A 15,943-nucleotide genomic window follows, 5' to 3' on the forward strand; every position below is an offset into this window, starting at 1 on the left:
TGTTTAAAGATTGCTAGAAATGTCTGTCCTGTGGAGAATGTGGTTCTTGTGCACTGTGAGTTAGGTGTCCCTAGCTCGGGAGGGTAGATCATCCCCCTAAGTGCAATTGGGTCTGGATTCACCGGAAGGGTGGGATCCAGTGGTGACAGCGTAAGTGTGTTCAACATGTGTGGATGAATATCGAGTTGTGCTGAATAACGGAGTGTAAGTTCTCTGGGATGGGGAGCTTGCTGAATCAACGATAATTGTGTCCTTCCTTACTCCTCTGAATGTGTTTGATGCATCATGTGTTCCGTACACCGCTGAATGTGTTTTATGCGTCAGGTGTCCTCCTTGCTGAATGAATGTTAAGTTGTATCCCTGACAAGGAAGCCCTGCTGAGTGACTCGCGGCTTGCCTTGGGGAGAGCTGAACTCTGAGCTGTGTTCTGAAGTAATGTTAAGTTGTATCCCGGACAAGGAAGCCCTGCTGAGTGACTCACGGCTTGCCTTGGGGAGAGCTGAACTCTGAGCTGTGTTCTGAAGGAATGTAAGTTGTATCCCGGACAAGGAAGCCCTGCTGAGTGACTCGCGGCTTGCCTTGGGGAGAGCTGAACTCTGAGCTGTTTTCCGAAGGAGTGTTAAGTTGTATCCCGGACAAGGAAGCCCTGCTGAGTGACTCGCGGCTTGCCTTGGGGAGAGTATAGTTCCCAGGTGGTAGACCAGTGGAGGGAGAAAGTTCCGAGACTGGGAGGAAGGTGTGTTCTGAGGGTGTTTCTCCTGGGAGAGCGCAGAACCTCAGAAGTAGAGGTAGGGTGGGGCATTCTTGCCCGTGACCTCTGGCCAGCTTGAGGGTGCGGACCCTAGGTGGGAGGAGCAGTGGTAGTTAGAGCTACACTGAGGAAGGGAGTGGAAAGTGGCTATTGTGGGCCAGGGGTTACCACCCCCCACTCCGGATTGGCAGGGACCAGGGGTATCTGGGTGACCTAAGGCCTGGTCCTAGTCGTGGACAACTAAGGAGTACCAGTGGGGTAGCCTGGTTGGGCCTGTGTTTTTTTTTTAGCCTGTGCGTGTCTTATGGATCAATGTGGCGTAGAACCAGAGGGTGTCCCTGCAGTGCGGGCCGCGTCCGTGTTCTATCGCCAAAAGCAGGGAAGTCCATCACGGGTGTGATTGGCCTGCCCCGCGTTTTGGCTGGAAGGGGGCTGTGTTGGACCCGGCCCTTCTGGCAGGTTCACCCCTGAAGTTTTGCTTGATATATGTAACCTGGGGATGGTGGTTCCCACTCTGAGTGTGTGTAGTGAGAGAGGCCTGCCCTCCCATAGGAATGCATGGGGAATGTATGTGTCCCTGGTAGTTCCTGATGCGTGGGGTGTGCGGGGTCGAGTCTGGTATGTGCGAACTCGTGTGAGTGAATGCTGCGCAATGGTATATGCGGTATGATTGTGTCTAGTGTAGAAGCGCCACTTTTAGAAGTGGGCATATTTGTGTAATTGGTGTCTGGCGTGTGATTGGCTGAGGCTGGCTGGTGAGCCTGGCTCCAAGAGTCTGGGAGGGTCTGCCCCGGTGGTGAATGGAGTGTTTAACCTGCTGATGTGAGGGGAGGAGTGAGCCTGGGCCTGCTTGTGGATTGACTGTCTGGGTTGAGGGTCCTGAATGAGGCTGGGTTTTCCCCACACAATGCTGGCTCCACCCCCCGGGGTGCGTCTGATGTCCCTAGCCTGGCCAGTGAAAAGAATCCCCCATAACCAGTTCTAGCTGGTTCTCCCCCTGCCTGCCCCTTGAGACAAAGGATGCTGTGTATAAAAAGGGTGCTGTGACACTCTGGAAATGTTCTTGTTCTGACTTGAATCCTGCCAGGGGTGTGCTGCTGCTTGGGCCCGGGTGAAGGCTTGCCTCCCTGAGCCCTGCCCAGCCCCTGGATCCCTGATGACTGCCTGGAAGATTTCTGGGGGGCACCCCTCTGCCTTGCTGGACTAATTGGGGGACTCTTGCCTTGGATTTTGCTGTCCCCTCCCCTCCCCCCCCGAAGGACCTTGCTGCTGGGTCTTGCCCTAGTGCTTGAGAGCGCCCTTCGTGCTGCTAGCGCTTGGAAAGCACCTTATGTTCCCCCCTCGCGGCTGCCGAGCCGCCATTGGCCGATCGTGAACTACCCTGACAGGACCTACCCTGCCAAGGGCCCCTGTGCCTTTTTACAGCCCCATCGAGTGCCCACCTCGACTTGTGGAACCTTTTTACTCAACCGGTGCCCACCCGGCATTGCCCTGAAGTTGTCCTCGTCACCGCCGCCAGCCCGAGCTTCCCTGACCCCCGAGAGCCTGTCCGCCACGTCACGAGCCGCGCCGCGCTGGGATTGGTCCCTGCGCCAGCGCCGCGCTCGGATTGGCTGGGACCGGCGAGGGAGGAAGAAGCGGCTTGGGTGCCCGGCCCGAGGTCACGGTGAGAAGAAGGGTGCCCGGGAGAGGAAAGGAGAAGCCGCCGCAGACATGGAGGGTCCCGAGGAGCAGAAGCTCCCCTCCGGCGGCCGCCGCCAGACCCGGTGAGTGACCGAGGGAGGGGCCATGCCAGTGAAGGGAGCGACGGGGCACATTGCCGGTGCCCGCCCCCTCCTGCCCATGTGTCGATTTCTCGAGCCCTGAGAGGCTCCGTGTTGCCCTAATTCCTCGAGCCCTGAGAGGCTCCACCGTGCCTCCTTCCTCGAGCCCGGAGAGGCTCTCGCTTTGTGTCTTATCCTGCCGAGCCTGCGAGGCTCATCCCAGCATCTTCCGTTCTCGAGCCAGAGTGGCTCCCTCGCTTGTACATTGTCCCGAGCCGTGAGGCTCCAACGTGTTGGCCCTATCTTTGTTTCTCAGCTGCCCAGCACTTCGTGGGCAGCTGCCACGTGTAGGTTCGTCCCTGGCTACTTGTTAGCCGTCCTGACATTGAGACTTTGGGGTGTCCCAACCCCTAGAGGCCAGATGGCCTGCCGAAGATGTGAACTCTCTTATAGGGAAGTTGTGAGAAGTATTATGTGTTGTACCTCTGAAAGTGCTTCTACTGTATTATGTGCTTTGCCTTTCCTTCCCTCCTGAATATCCTATACCTCATGTAGGTTGCTTCTGGTCACAGTGAATGCTAAGGCTCGTTCTATGAGGCTCCTGATTGTTATGTGTTCTAGTACCAATTACCCCAAGTGCATATTCCTGGCAGTGGTCCCCTGGCCCTGCCTTGTACATAGTCCCCTGTAAATTCTGCCCGTGCCTCTGGCACCTTGTGAAGTGTGTGACCCTATTTAATGTGTTCTTCTTAATACAAAGGCTATTTTGATATATACCTTGTGTGGAGTTCCTTTTGTGGGGGGGCCCGGGAAGTTGTTGCTGGTGGGTGCGTGCACAAATGCTTTACACATGCCCCAAGATAGGCCTTGCTGCTCGCGTCACGTTACCTAGAGGATGAGATGGGGTTGTCTTGGCGTGTGACCCCCTTGTCCTGACGTGGGGGTGGTGGTCTCTGACTGACTTTGGGGCGAGCCCTGGTCAGCCGGGGATCCCACTTCCTACAACGAGTCTCTGAGTAGGTAAGCGACTGGGTGCATGAGTGTCTGAATGGGTCTGTCAGCGAGTGTGTGAGTCTCTGAGTGGGTCTATGAGTAGGTGAGTGAGTGTCTCTGTAGGTAAGTGAGTGGGTGTTTAAGTCTCTGAATAGGTCTGTCAGTAGATGCATGAGTCTCTGAGTAGGTCTATGAGTGGGTGCATGAGTCTCTGAGAGGGTTTGTGAGTGGATGCATGAGTATCTAACTGGGTCTGTGAGTAGGCACGTGAGTGTCTGAGTAGGTCTGTGAGTGGGTTTGTTTATGAGTGCATCAGTCTCTGAGTGGATCTATGATTGGCGGTGTGAGTCTTTGAGTAATCTGTGAGGGTGTCTGTGAGTGAGTCTCTAAATGGGTCTGTGAGTAGATGCATGAGTCTTTGAGTGTGTATGTGAGTAGCTGTGTGAGTCTCTGAGTGGGTCTGGGAGTAAGTACAGGAATGACTGAGTGGGTCTTTGAGTGGGTGTAAATCTCTGAGTGGGTTTGTGAGTGGGTGTGAGAGTTTGTGAGTGGGTATATGAGTGTCTGAGTGGGTCTGTGAGTGGGTGTGTGGGTCAGTGAGTGGGTGCATAAGTGCCTGAATGGATCTGTTAGTGGGTACATGAGTGTCTGAGTGAGTCTGTGAGTGGGTGCTGAGTGTCTGACTGGGCATGTGAGTAGCTGTGTGGGTGTATGAGTCAGAATGTGAATGATGTATGAGTGGGTTTGTTAGTGATTGCATTAGTGCCTGAGTGGGTCTGTGAGTTGCTGCGTCACTCTGATTGGGTCTATGAATGGGTGTGTGAGTGTGTGATTGCATCTGTGAGTGAGTCTGTGAGAGGGTCTGTGAATGGATGTGTGATTCTCTGAGTGTGTTTGTGAGTGGAAGCATGAGCATCTGAGTAGGTCTGTGAGTTGATACGTAAGTGTCTATGTGGGTCTGAGTGGGTGCATTAGCCTCTGAGTAGATCTGTGAGTGGGTATGAGAGTGTGTCTATGAGTGGGTGTATGAGCCTCTGAGTAGGTCTGTGAGTTGATAAGTAAGTGTCTATGTGGGCCTGTGAGTGGTTGCATGAGCCTCTGAGTAGGTCTGTGAGTGGGTATGGGAGTGTGTCTATGAGTGGGTGTATGAGCGTCAGAGTGGGTCTGTGAAAGGGTATGTGAGTGTCTGAGTGGGTCTGTGAGTGGGTGTATGAATCTCTAAGTGCATCTGTGAGTGGGAGTATGAGTGTTTGAGTGGGTCTGTGAGTTGGTGTGTGAGTCTCAGAATGGGTTTGTGAGAGAGTGCATGAGTGCTTGAATGGATCTGTGAGTAGATATGTGAGCTTCTTAGTATCAGGCTCACTCCGCTCCTAATTACACGCAAGCATGGGGCGGAGCCAAGTGAGGATAAAAGTGGCAGTCCGTAACGTGAACGCGCTTCGCGTTCAGTTATGGATGAGCCCAGCAATGCCACTTTCCCTTGTCCTTAACATATATACTTGATTTCATCTCCTTTCTGCGCCTGACGGGTCTCCTCCATTCCTCGCTTGACGGGTCAATGAGTTCCTCACATTGGATGTCTGGAGCGTCCATTTCCGAGTCACGGCTCTTGATTGAGCTCCACTTCCGGGTTGCCGACTGGCTCCGTGTTTCCCTTTCCGATCAGAGGTCCCAGTCTCTTGCTGGTTCTCCTCGTGCCTGCCACTACAGCCTCTCGTGCAGCCTGAAAGATTAACAAGAGGAATATATAGATATTTAAAAGAATCCTTGTTTCCCTGACACAACGGTATGAAAATACAGCTTGTATTGAGTTACTATAATTATACTTCTCTGAAGTTTCCTTTCCACGGTGAGTGGAGATCAAAAATTTGCTAGCATTCGCGCCAAGAATTTTCAATTCTATTAAGGACACGGAGGCGAGGATTATGCTTCTCAATCTTTACTGCAAAAACACAGCAGCCAATGAAAATGCATATTTTCATGTATAACAATATAAACAAACTACATTGCCCATGATGCACACATATATAAAAACATCAACTCCTGGTGGATTAAACAGACAACCAAAATTAATTAATAAAGAGTGGTCGTTTGTTAGTGCCAAAGCAACGTGACTGGAGATGATGGAAGAAGTGTCGACGTTTCGGTCTAGAGGGCAGTCATCATGTAGACCATCATCAGGACAGAATATTTCATTGCTGAAAATACTCCCTGAAATTCATGAAAATGTGCGTTAGTGAGATGGCTATGTGCGATGGGTTAACGTGAAGCACAGTATCAAATTGGAATCTTATAAATGAAGAAAGTATGGCCACATCAATTGGATGACAGTTGGACACGATATCGGAATGGAATCTTAGATTTAGAGAGAGCGGACCACATCAGTTGGCCAATTCTCGAGAAGCACTCGAGAACACTCAGTTAGAGCAGCGTTGTACACTCGTTTTCAAGACGGTCTCACGGGTAGCGTCCTGTGTCAGCATGTGGATTCATCAGCTCTCTCTAAATCTAAGATTCCATTCCGATATCGTGTCCAACTGTCATCCAATTGATGTGGCCATACTTTCTTCATTTCTAAGATTCCAATTTGATACTGTGCTTCACGTTAACCCATCGCCCATAGCCATCTCACTAAGGCACATTTTCATGAATTTCAGGGAGTATTTTCAGCAATGAAATATTCTGTCCCGATGATGGTCTACATGACGACTGCCCTCTAGACCGAAACGTCGACACTTCTTCCATCATCTCCAGTCACGTTGCTTTGGCACTAACAAACGACCACTCTTTATTAATTAATTTTGGTTGTCTGCTAAATCCACCAGGAGTTGATGTTTTTTAGTTGTGAATTGTAGAGAAGCTATCGTCTACCTCTGTTCATAACTATTGCTTTGATTTACTTCTTGTATTTGTCTTACCGACCTTATGCCTTTTGAGTAAATATAAATCTCTTTAAACTTTCATCTCTGTGTGTTCTATTTTTACCCTTCCTCTGATTTATTTCAAATGTATATTCAGCTAGATATCCTGTGGATTCCTTTGAGTGTGTTACATTAGTACAACTCACAACTAAGTTCAATTACTGTTTGAATTAAGTCCCTTGTAGCACACCTTTCCCTTAACCATACAGTGCCCAAGCCTACAAGGGTTGATTGGGTTTCCCCTGCTTACAATACGCACACATATATAGGCACGCCTCCACAGTCCATAAGAACCCTCTGCATGCTCCCATCATCCTCTTTCTTTGCAGTGAACGCAAGTCCAAACGTTAACTTGAATAACTGTACAATCTCCTCCATCGTGGAAGAATAATTGGTCTTCAGGAATAAACTCTTGCCAGCCATCTTCGTTTATTCAGACTTCTTGTCTGATCCTAAAACAAAGGAAATGAAACAACCGTAACCACTGAATAAAGCCAAACATCATCAGAATATATGGGCGGGTAAGCTTGTTACTACTAACCAAGCCGGGTGGGATAATCCTCGCCTCCGTGTCCTTAATAGAATTGAAAATTCTTGGCGCGAATGCTAACAAATTTTTGATTCTATTACAGGACCGGAGGCTTCAGATTATGCTAGTTTAACGCTCATTAAAAACCACAGAAGTAATATCACCCACCGGCTTATAATAAAATGTCTTAAATGTTGACTCAGAGGACCACAACGCATGATGTCCTGAATGTTAGAACCCAATATGTACGATTTTGACACCATAGCGCCTCTTACTGAATGAGCACCAAACATTTGAGTATCAATACCAGCTTCTTGCATTATAAAACGAAGCCATCTGGCAATGGTGGCGGCCGCCACTGGTTTAAATGGTTTCTGCAGTACAATCAACAACTGAGAACAACCCTAAGGCCTCAAGGCCTTCGTACAGTCTTCATACATCTTTAAACATTGTACCACACATAGTTTTTCATTTTCTGGAAAAGCATTATAATCAATATGACGAGACAATGTTTTAGTACGTCCAGTAATAGTGAATGAAACCCCTTCAGGGGTAAATATTCTACCTGTAACGTCGAGTGCTCTCACATCCGATGAACGTCTGCACGACGACAGGCAAAGCAGCATAGCCAGTTTGGCTGATAACTGTTTCCTAGATAAGAGTGCATTAATAGGCCACTTGTTAAATAAGGAAATGACTAAAAAAAGTCCCACAGACCCGTATATTTGGGTTTAGGTGGGTTGGCAACCCTAATTCCCTTAAGGAGTTTGCATACTACCGGGTGCATACCCACCGGTTTCCCGTCTACTTGAGTATGCCCCGCTGAAATGGCCGATTGAAAATTGTTTACCGATCGTAAGCAAGATCGTCCGCTGCCTTGTCTGACAAATAATTCAACACATAAGATAAGTCCGCCCCCACAGGATCCAAATGTCGTTCCACGCACCAATCCACCCAGTTCTTCCAGGCTGAGGAATACCGTTTTCTGGTAGAAGGTGCCCAGGCCTGTCTGATAAATTCAGAAGTCCTGTGCGAAACTCCTGGCAAGTGCCACTGTTCCCTGAAAGCCTCCATGCCATCAGCGTGAGTCTGTCCTCTAGAATCATAGGATGTCTCTCCTGAAGAGGGCCCAGCAACAGCGTTTCCGATTCTGGGAGCAACCTGGGAAGGTCGCAACTCCACTGTAACAACTTCGGGAACCACGGCTGGGACGTCCACCATGGCGTCACCAGGACTATCTCCGCCCGTTGCCTGATCACCTGTGCCATCACTCTGGGAATCAGCAAGAACGGGGGAAATGCATATTGGATCGCGCTCGACCAATCCTGTAGGAAGGCGTTGGTCGCTGTTGCCATTGGATCCGGCCTCCAGCTGAAAAATTGAGGAATCTGGCATGTGAGTCTGGAGGCAAAGAGGTCCGTCTGGAATGGACCCCAAATCGTCTGAAGCCACTGAAAGACTTCGGGGAGCAACTTCCAGTCGCTGTAATCCCTGAGATGCCTGGAGTTCCAATCCGCCACCTGATTGGACTGGCCCGGAATGTATTCCGCCGTCACTGAGATCTGATTCGTGAGGCAGTAATGCCAAAAGTCCTTGGCTATCTGTACAAGAAGAGACGATCTCGTGCCTCCCAACTTGTTGATATACCTCACCGCGGACACATTGTCCACGCGGAGGAGGATGCAACAAGAGGTCTGCCTCGGGGACAGTGTCCGAATTGCGAAAGACTCTGCGAGCAGTTCTAAGCAGTTTATGTGCAAGGATAACTCTTGTGGAGACCATCTGCCGCCCGTGGAGATGACCCGCAGCGAGCGCCCCAGCCCCATCGGCTGGCGTCGGACTCGATTATCACCTCTGGTTGAGAGCCGAATATTGCTCTGCCGTTCCAGGTGTCTACGTGACCTAGCCACCACTGTAGTTCGGTCCTGACTTCTTGTGACAGCGGGATGGTGTCCAAATAGGACAGTCCTTTCCGAAGATGCCTGATTTTCAGGCGCTGAAGGGCCCTGTAATGAAGAGGGCCCGGGAATATTGCTTGAATTGACGAGGCCAAAATCCCTACTACTCTGGCAATAGCCCTGAGTGTGACCGTCTGACTGTTCAATAACGTCAGGATTTCCTTCTTTCGGTCCCTCAATTTCGTCTTTGGAAGGCACAGCTGGGCTGACCGTGAGTCTATCGTAAACCCGAGGAAATCTATCACCTGAGTCGGAACAATGACCGACTTCTTTGGATTGATTACAAATCCTAAGCTCTGAAGCAGCGTTGTCGTAAGAACGAGGTGCTGCCGGAGTGTGGTTTGATTCTGTGCCATGATCAAGATGTCGTCAAGGTATATTATGAGCCGTATTCCTCTCTCCCTTAGATGGGCGACCACTGGTTACATCACCTTGGTTGAGGTTCCGTGAATTCTGAACCCATTTCATAAAGGTCATGGTTTCGTTACGAATTTGATATTAGCGAACCGTAACTAGTTAGTGCGGCAAGTATGAGTGTTTTCATCTTGTTAGACCGATGGATTCACTACGTATTTAGGGATTTCGTTCTGAACCCTTGGGTTCCATTTTGTGTTTGGCAGCCATTTTGTGGTTGCCCTCACATAGGCCTATGACTGTGGCTGAACTAGTCTTTTTAAGGACATGTACACCTTAGCTCGAGTTTGTGCTGACTCCTGATTGACCTGAGTGAACTGACCCTGTTGCCTGAAGCTGACCTTGTTAAACCAGTTCCTGCCCTTTAGCTGATCAAGATTAAGGATCAGAGCACAGGACATCATAAACTTTTACTGCACACAAATATGCCTTATCCTACTCTCACCTGTTTCTGCTCCTTTCTTTATGGTCTATTTACGATTGGGTTGTGCCCTTTTTAGGGCTCGGCCTACGTCATCCCTGCGTCAGCGGGGGGGCGGAGCTCCGAGCTCCTTTTGTTAGGGGGTTCTGGATAGTGCAGGAAAAATTCCTCAGTGCGCGAGATTTTTCAGTAGTTTGTTTTGCCAGGTGCATGGTAATTGGTCCTCGCGGTGCCCTCTTTCTAGTAGCTTCATGTAATAGGCCATATGTTTTTCTGCTTCAGCACTTCCGCCATATCCTATGTGGTTATGCCCACGGCAGTGCAATAAATTAACAATTAGAGCTGTCAGGGCGCTGCGGTAATAGAATCAAGATGGTCGGGGCGCGTTTACCAGTCTGCCGTGAGTTTTCGTGCGCGCGTCCCTTTGCCTCCTTTCATGTTTAAGTGTTGGCCATTCGCCAGATGCCGGCTCGCAGAGGCCGCTGATATTGCCTCTCCCCGCCTGCTCCTTACTTCAGCCCCCACCACTGGAAACGACAGGCTGGGAGCTCACAGAAGCCTCTATATCGCCTCTCCCAGCCTGCTCGTCCTTTCAGCCCCCACCGCTCCTCACTGCAGCCCCCACCACTGGAAACGACAGGCTGGGAGCTCACAGAAGCCTCTGACATCGCCTCTCCCAGCCTGCTCGTCCTTTCAGCCCCCACCGCTGGAATTGATATTCAAAGCATGCTTTTGATATACATAGATATGCTCTGTTGCAGTGTGTGGTAGATGGCGTTGAGTAGCAGGTGTACTGTTATCAGTGTTACTTAGCTATGATTGTGCAGCAGGTGCAGTGGCACCAGTGTGGCGTAGCTATCATTGGTGCAGCATGTGCAGTGGTACCGGTGATTGGTAGCTACCATTGGTGGAGCAGGTGCAGTGGTAGTGTTGCTTAGCTATGATTGTGCAGCAGGTGCAGTGGCACCAGTGTGTGGCGTAATTACCATTCGTGGAGCAGGTGAGGTGTTATCAGTGTTACTTAGCTATGATTGTGCAGCAGGTGCAGTGGCACCAGTGTGTGGTAGAAGGCGTTGTGTAGCAGGTGTAGTGTTATCAGTGTTACTTAGCTATGATTGTGCAGCAGGTGCAGTGGAACCAGTGTGGTGTAAGTATCTTTGGTGGAGCAGGTGCAGTGGTACCAGTGTGGCGTAGGCGTAGCTACCATTGGTGGAGCAGGTGATGTGGTACCAGTTTAGTGCAGCAGGTGCAGTGGTACCAGTGTGTGGTAGCTACCATAGGTGGAGCAGTTGCAGTGGTAGTGTTGCTTAGCTATGATTGTGCAGCAGGTGCAGTGGCACCAGTGTGTGGTAGATGGCGTTGTGTAGCAGGTGCAGTGTTATCAGTGTTACTTAGCTATGATTATGCAGCAGGTGCAGTGGCACCAGTGTGGCGTAGCTATCATTGGTGCAGCATGTGCAGTGGTACCGGTGTGGTGTAAGTATATTTGGTGGAGCAGGTGCAGTGTTACCAGTGTGGCGTAGGCGTAGCTACCATTGGTGGAGCAGGTGCTGTGGTACCAGTTTAGTGCAGCAGGTGCAGTGGTACCAGTGTGTGGTAGCTACCATAGGTGGAGCAGTTGCAGTGGTAGTGTTGCTTAGCTATGATTGTGCAGCAGGTGCAGTGGCACCAGTGTGTGGCAGATGACGTTGTGTAGCAGGGGTAGTGTAATCAGTGTTACTTAGCTATGATTGTGCAGCAGGTGCAGTGGCACCAGTGTGTGGTAGATGGCGTTGTGTAGCAGGTGTAGTGTTATCAGTGTTACTTAGCTATGATTGTGCAGCAGGTGCAGTGGCACCAGTGTGGCGTAGCTATCATTGGTGCAGCATGTGCAGTGGTACCGGTGAGTGGTAGCTACCATTGGTGGAGCAGGTGCAGTAGTAGTGTTGCTTAGCTATGATTGTGCAGCAGGTGCAGTGGCACCAGTGTGGCGTAGCTATCATTGGTGCAGCATGTGCAGTGGTACCGGTGTGGTGTAAGTATATTTGGTGGAGCAGGTGCAGTGTTACCAGTGTGGCGTAGGCGTAGCTACCATTGGTGGAGCAGGTGATGTGGTACCAGTTTAGTGCAGCAGGTGCAGTGGTACCAATGTGTTTGTAGCTACCATAGGTGGAGCAGTTGCAGTGGTAGTGTTGCTTAGCTATGATTGTGCAGCAGGTGCAGTGGCACCAGTGTGTGGTAGATGGCGTTGTGTAGCAGGTGCAGTGTTATCAGTGTTACTTAGCTATGATTGTGCAGCAGGTGCAGTGGCACCAGTGTGGCTTAGCTATCATTGGTGCAGCATGTGCAGTGGTACCGGTGTGGTGTAAGTATATTTGGTGGAGCAGGTGCAGTGTTACCAGTGTGGCATAGGCGTAGCTACCATTGGTGGAGCAGGTGCTGTGGTACCAGTTTAGTGCAGCAGGTGCAGTGGTACCAGTGTGTGGTGGCTACCATAGGTGGAGCAGTTGCAGTGGTAGTGTTGCTTAGCTAAGATTGTGCAGCAGGTGCAGTGGCACCAGTGTGTGGTTGATGGCGTTGTGTAGCAGGTGTAGTGTTATCAGTGTTACTTAGCTATGATTGTGCAGCAGGTGCAGTGGCACCAGTGTGTGGTAGATGGCGTTGTGTAGCAGGTGTAGTGTTATCAGTGTTACTTAGCTATGATTGTGCAGCAGGTGCAGTGGCACCAGTGTGGCGTAGCTATCATTGGTGCAGCATGTGCAGTGGTACCGGTGTGGTGTAAGTATATTTGGTGGAGCAGGTGCAGTGTTACCAGTGTGGTGTAGGCGTAGCTACCATTGGTGGAGCAGGTGCTGTGGTACCAGTTTAGTGCAGCAGGTGCAGTGGTACCAGTGTGTGGTAGCTACCATAGGTGGAGCAGTTGCAGTGGTAGTGTTGCTTAGCTATAATTGTGCAGCAGGTGCAGTGGCACCAGTGTGTGGTAGATGGCGTTGTGTAGCAGGTGTAGTGTTATCAGTGTTACTTAGCTATGATTGTGCAGCAGGTGCAGTGGCACCAGTGTGGCATAGCTATCATTGGTGCAGCATGTGCAGTGGTACCGGTGTGGTGTAAGTATATTTGGTGGAGCAGGTGCAGTGTTACCAGTGTGGCGTAGGCGTAGCTACCATTGGTGGAGCAGGTGCTGTGGTACCAGTTTAGTGCAGCAGGTGCAGTGGTACCAGTGTGTGGTAGCTACCATAGGTGGATCAGTTGCAGTGGTAGTGTTGCTTAGCTATGATTGTGCAGCAGGTGCAGTGGCACCAGTGTGTGGTAGATGGCGTTGTGTAGCAGGTGTAGTGTTATCAGTGTTACTTAGCTATGATTGTGCAGCAGGTGCAGTGGCACCAGTGTGTGGTAGATGGCGTTGTGTAGCAGGTGTAGTGTTATCAGTGTTACTTAGCTATGATTGTGCAGCAGGTGCAGTGGCACCAGTGTGGCGTAGCTATCATTGGTGCAGCATGTGCAGTGGTACCGGTGAGTGGTAGCTACCATTGGTGGAGCAGGTGCAGTAGTAGTGTTGCTTAGCTATGATTGTGCAGCAGGTGCAGTGGCACCAGTGTGTGGCGTAGTTACCATTCGTGGAACAGGTGAGGTGTTATCAATGTTACTTAGCTATGATTGTGCAGCAGGTGCAGTGGCACCAGTGTGGCGTAGCTATCATTGGTGCAGCATGTGCAGTGGTACCGGTGTGGTGTAAGTATATTTGGTGGAGCAGGTGCAGTGTTACCAGTGTGGCGTAGGCGTAGCTACCATTGGTGGAGCAGGTGATGTGGTACCAGTTTAGTGCAGCAGGTGCAGTGGTACCAGTGTGTTGTAGCTACCATAGGTGGAGCAGTTGCAGTGGTAGTGTTGCTTAGCTATGATTGTGCAGCAGGTGCAGTGGCACCAGTGTGTGGTAGATGGCGTTGTGTAGCAGGTGCAGTGTTATCAGTGTTACTTAGCTATGATTGTGCAGCAGGTGCAGTGGCACCAGTGTGGCTTAGCTATCATTGGTGCAGCATGTGCAGTGGTACCGGTGTGGTGTAAGTATATGTGGTGGTGCAGGTGCAGTGTTACCAGTGTGGCGTAGGCGTAGCTACCATTGGTGGAGCAGGTGCTGTGGTACCAGTTTAGTGCAGCAGGTGCAGTGGTACCAGTGTGTGGTAGCTACCATAGGTGGAGCAGTTGCAGTGGTAGTGTTGCTTAGCTTTGATTGTGCAGCAGGTGCAGTGGCACCAGTGTGTGGTTGATGGCGTTGTGTAGCAGGTGTAGTGTTATCAGTGTTACTTAGCTATGATTGTGCAGCAGGTGCAGTGGCACCAGTGTGTGGTAGATGGCGTTGTGTAGCAGGTGTAGTGTTATCAGTGTTACTTAGCTATGATTGTGCAGCAGGTGCAGTGGCACCAGTGTGGCGTAGCTATCATTGGTGCAGCATGTGCAGTGGTACCGGTGTGGTGTAAGTATATTTGGTGGAGCAGGTGCAGTGTTACCAGTGTGGCGTAGGCGTAGCTACCATTGGTGGAGCAGGTGCTGTGGTACCAGTTTAGTGCAGCAGGTGCAGTGGTACCAGTGTGTGGTAGCTACCATAGGTGGAGCAGTTGCAGTGGTAGTGTTGCTTAGCTATGATTGTGCAGCAGGTGCAGTGGCACCAGTGTGGTGTAAGTATCTTTGGTGGAGCAGGTGCAGTGGTACCAGTGTGGCGTAGGCGTAGCTACCATTGGTGGAGCAGGTGATGTGGTACCAGTTTAGTGCAGCAGGTGCAGTGGTACCAGTGTGTGGTAGCTACCATAGGTGGAGCAGTTGCAGTGGTAGTGTTGCTTAGCTATGATTGTGCAGCAGGTGCAGTGGCACCACTGTGTGGTAGATGGCGTTGTGTAGCAGGTGCAGTGTTATCAGTGTTACTTAGCTATGATTGTGCAGCAGGTGCAGTGGCACCAGTGTGGCGTAGCTATCATTGGTGCAGCATGTGCAGTGGTACCGGTGTGGTGTAAGTATATTTGGTGGAGCAGGTGCCGTGTTACCAGTGTGGCATAGGCGTAGCTACCATTGGTGGAGCAGGTGCTGTGGTACCAGTTTAGTGCAGCAGGTGCAGTGGTACCAGTGTGTGGTAGCTACCATAGGTGGAGCAGTTGCAGTGGTAGTGTTGCTTAGCTATGATTGTGCAGCAGGTGCAGTGGCACCAGTGTGTGGCAGATGGCGTTGTGTAGCAGGGGTAGTGTTATCAGTGTTACTTAGCTATGATTGTGCAGCAGGTGCAGTGGCACCAGTGTGTGGTAGATGGCGTTGTGTAGCAGGTGTAGTGTTATCAGTGTTACTTAGCTATGATTGTGCAGCAGGTGCAGTGGCACCAGTGTGGCGTAGCTATCATTGGTGCAGCATGTGCAGTGGTACCGGTGAGTGGTAGCTACCATTGGTGGAGCAGGTGCAGTAGTAGTGTTGCTTAGCTATGATTGTGCAACAGGTGCAGTGGCACCAGTGTGTGGCGTAGTTACCATTCGTGGAACAGGTGAGGTGTTATCAATGTTACTTAGCTATGATTGTGCAGCAGGTGCAGTGGCACCAGTGTGGCGTAGCTATCATTGGTGCAGCATGTGCAGTGGTACCCGTGTGGTGTAAGTATATTTGGTGGAGCAGGTGCAGTGTTACCAGTGTGGCGTAGGCGTAGCTACCATTGGTGGAGCAGGTGCTGTGGTACCAGTTTAGTGCAGCAGGTGCAGTGGTACCAGTGTGTGGTGGCTACCATAGGTGGAGCAGTTGCAGTGGTAGTGTTGCTTAGCTAAGATTGTGCAGCAGGTGCAGTGGCACCAGTGTGTGGTTGATGGCGTTGTGTAGCAGGTGTAGTGTTATCAGTGTTACTTAGCTATGATTGTGCAGCAGGTGCAGTGGCACCAGTGTGTGGTAGATGGCGTTGTGTAGCAGGTGTAGTGTTATCAGTGTTACTTAGCTATGATTGTGCAGCAGGTGCAGTGGCACCAGTGTGGCGTAGCTATCACTGGTGCAGCATGTGCAGTGGTACCGGTGTGGTGTAAGTATATTTGGTGGAGCAGGTGCAGTGTTACCAGTGTGGCGTAGGCGTAGCTACCATTGGTGGAGCAGGTGCTGTGGTACCAGTTTAGTGCAGCAGGTGCAGTAGTACCAGTGTGTGGTAGCTACCATAGGTGGAGCAGTTGCAGTGGTAGTGTTGCTTAGCTATGAT

Source organism: Lissotriton helveticus, chromosome 3_1 (assembly GCF_964261635.1).
Source record: "Lissotriton helveticus chromosome 3_1, aLisHel1.1, whole genome shotgun sequence".
Lineage (NCBI taxonomy): Eukaryota > Metazoa > Chordata > Amphibia > Caudata > Salamandridae > Lissotriton > Lissotriton helveticus.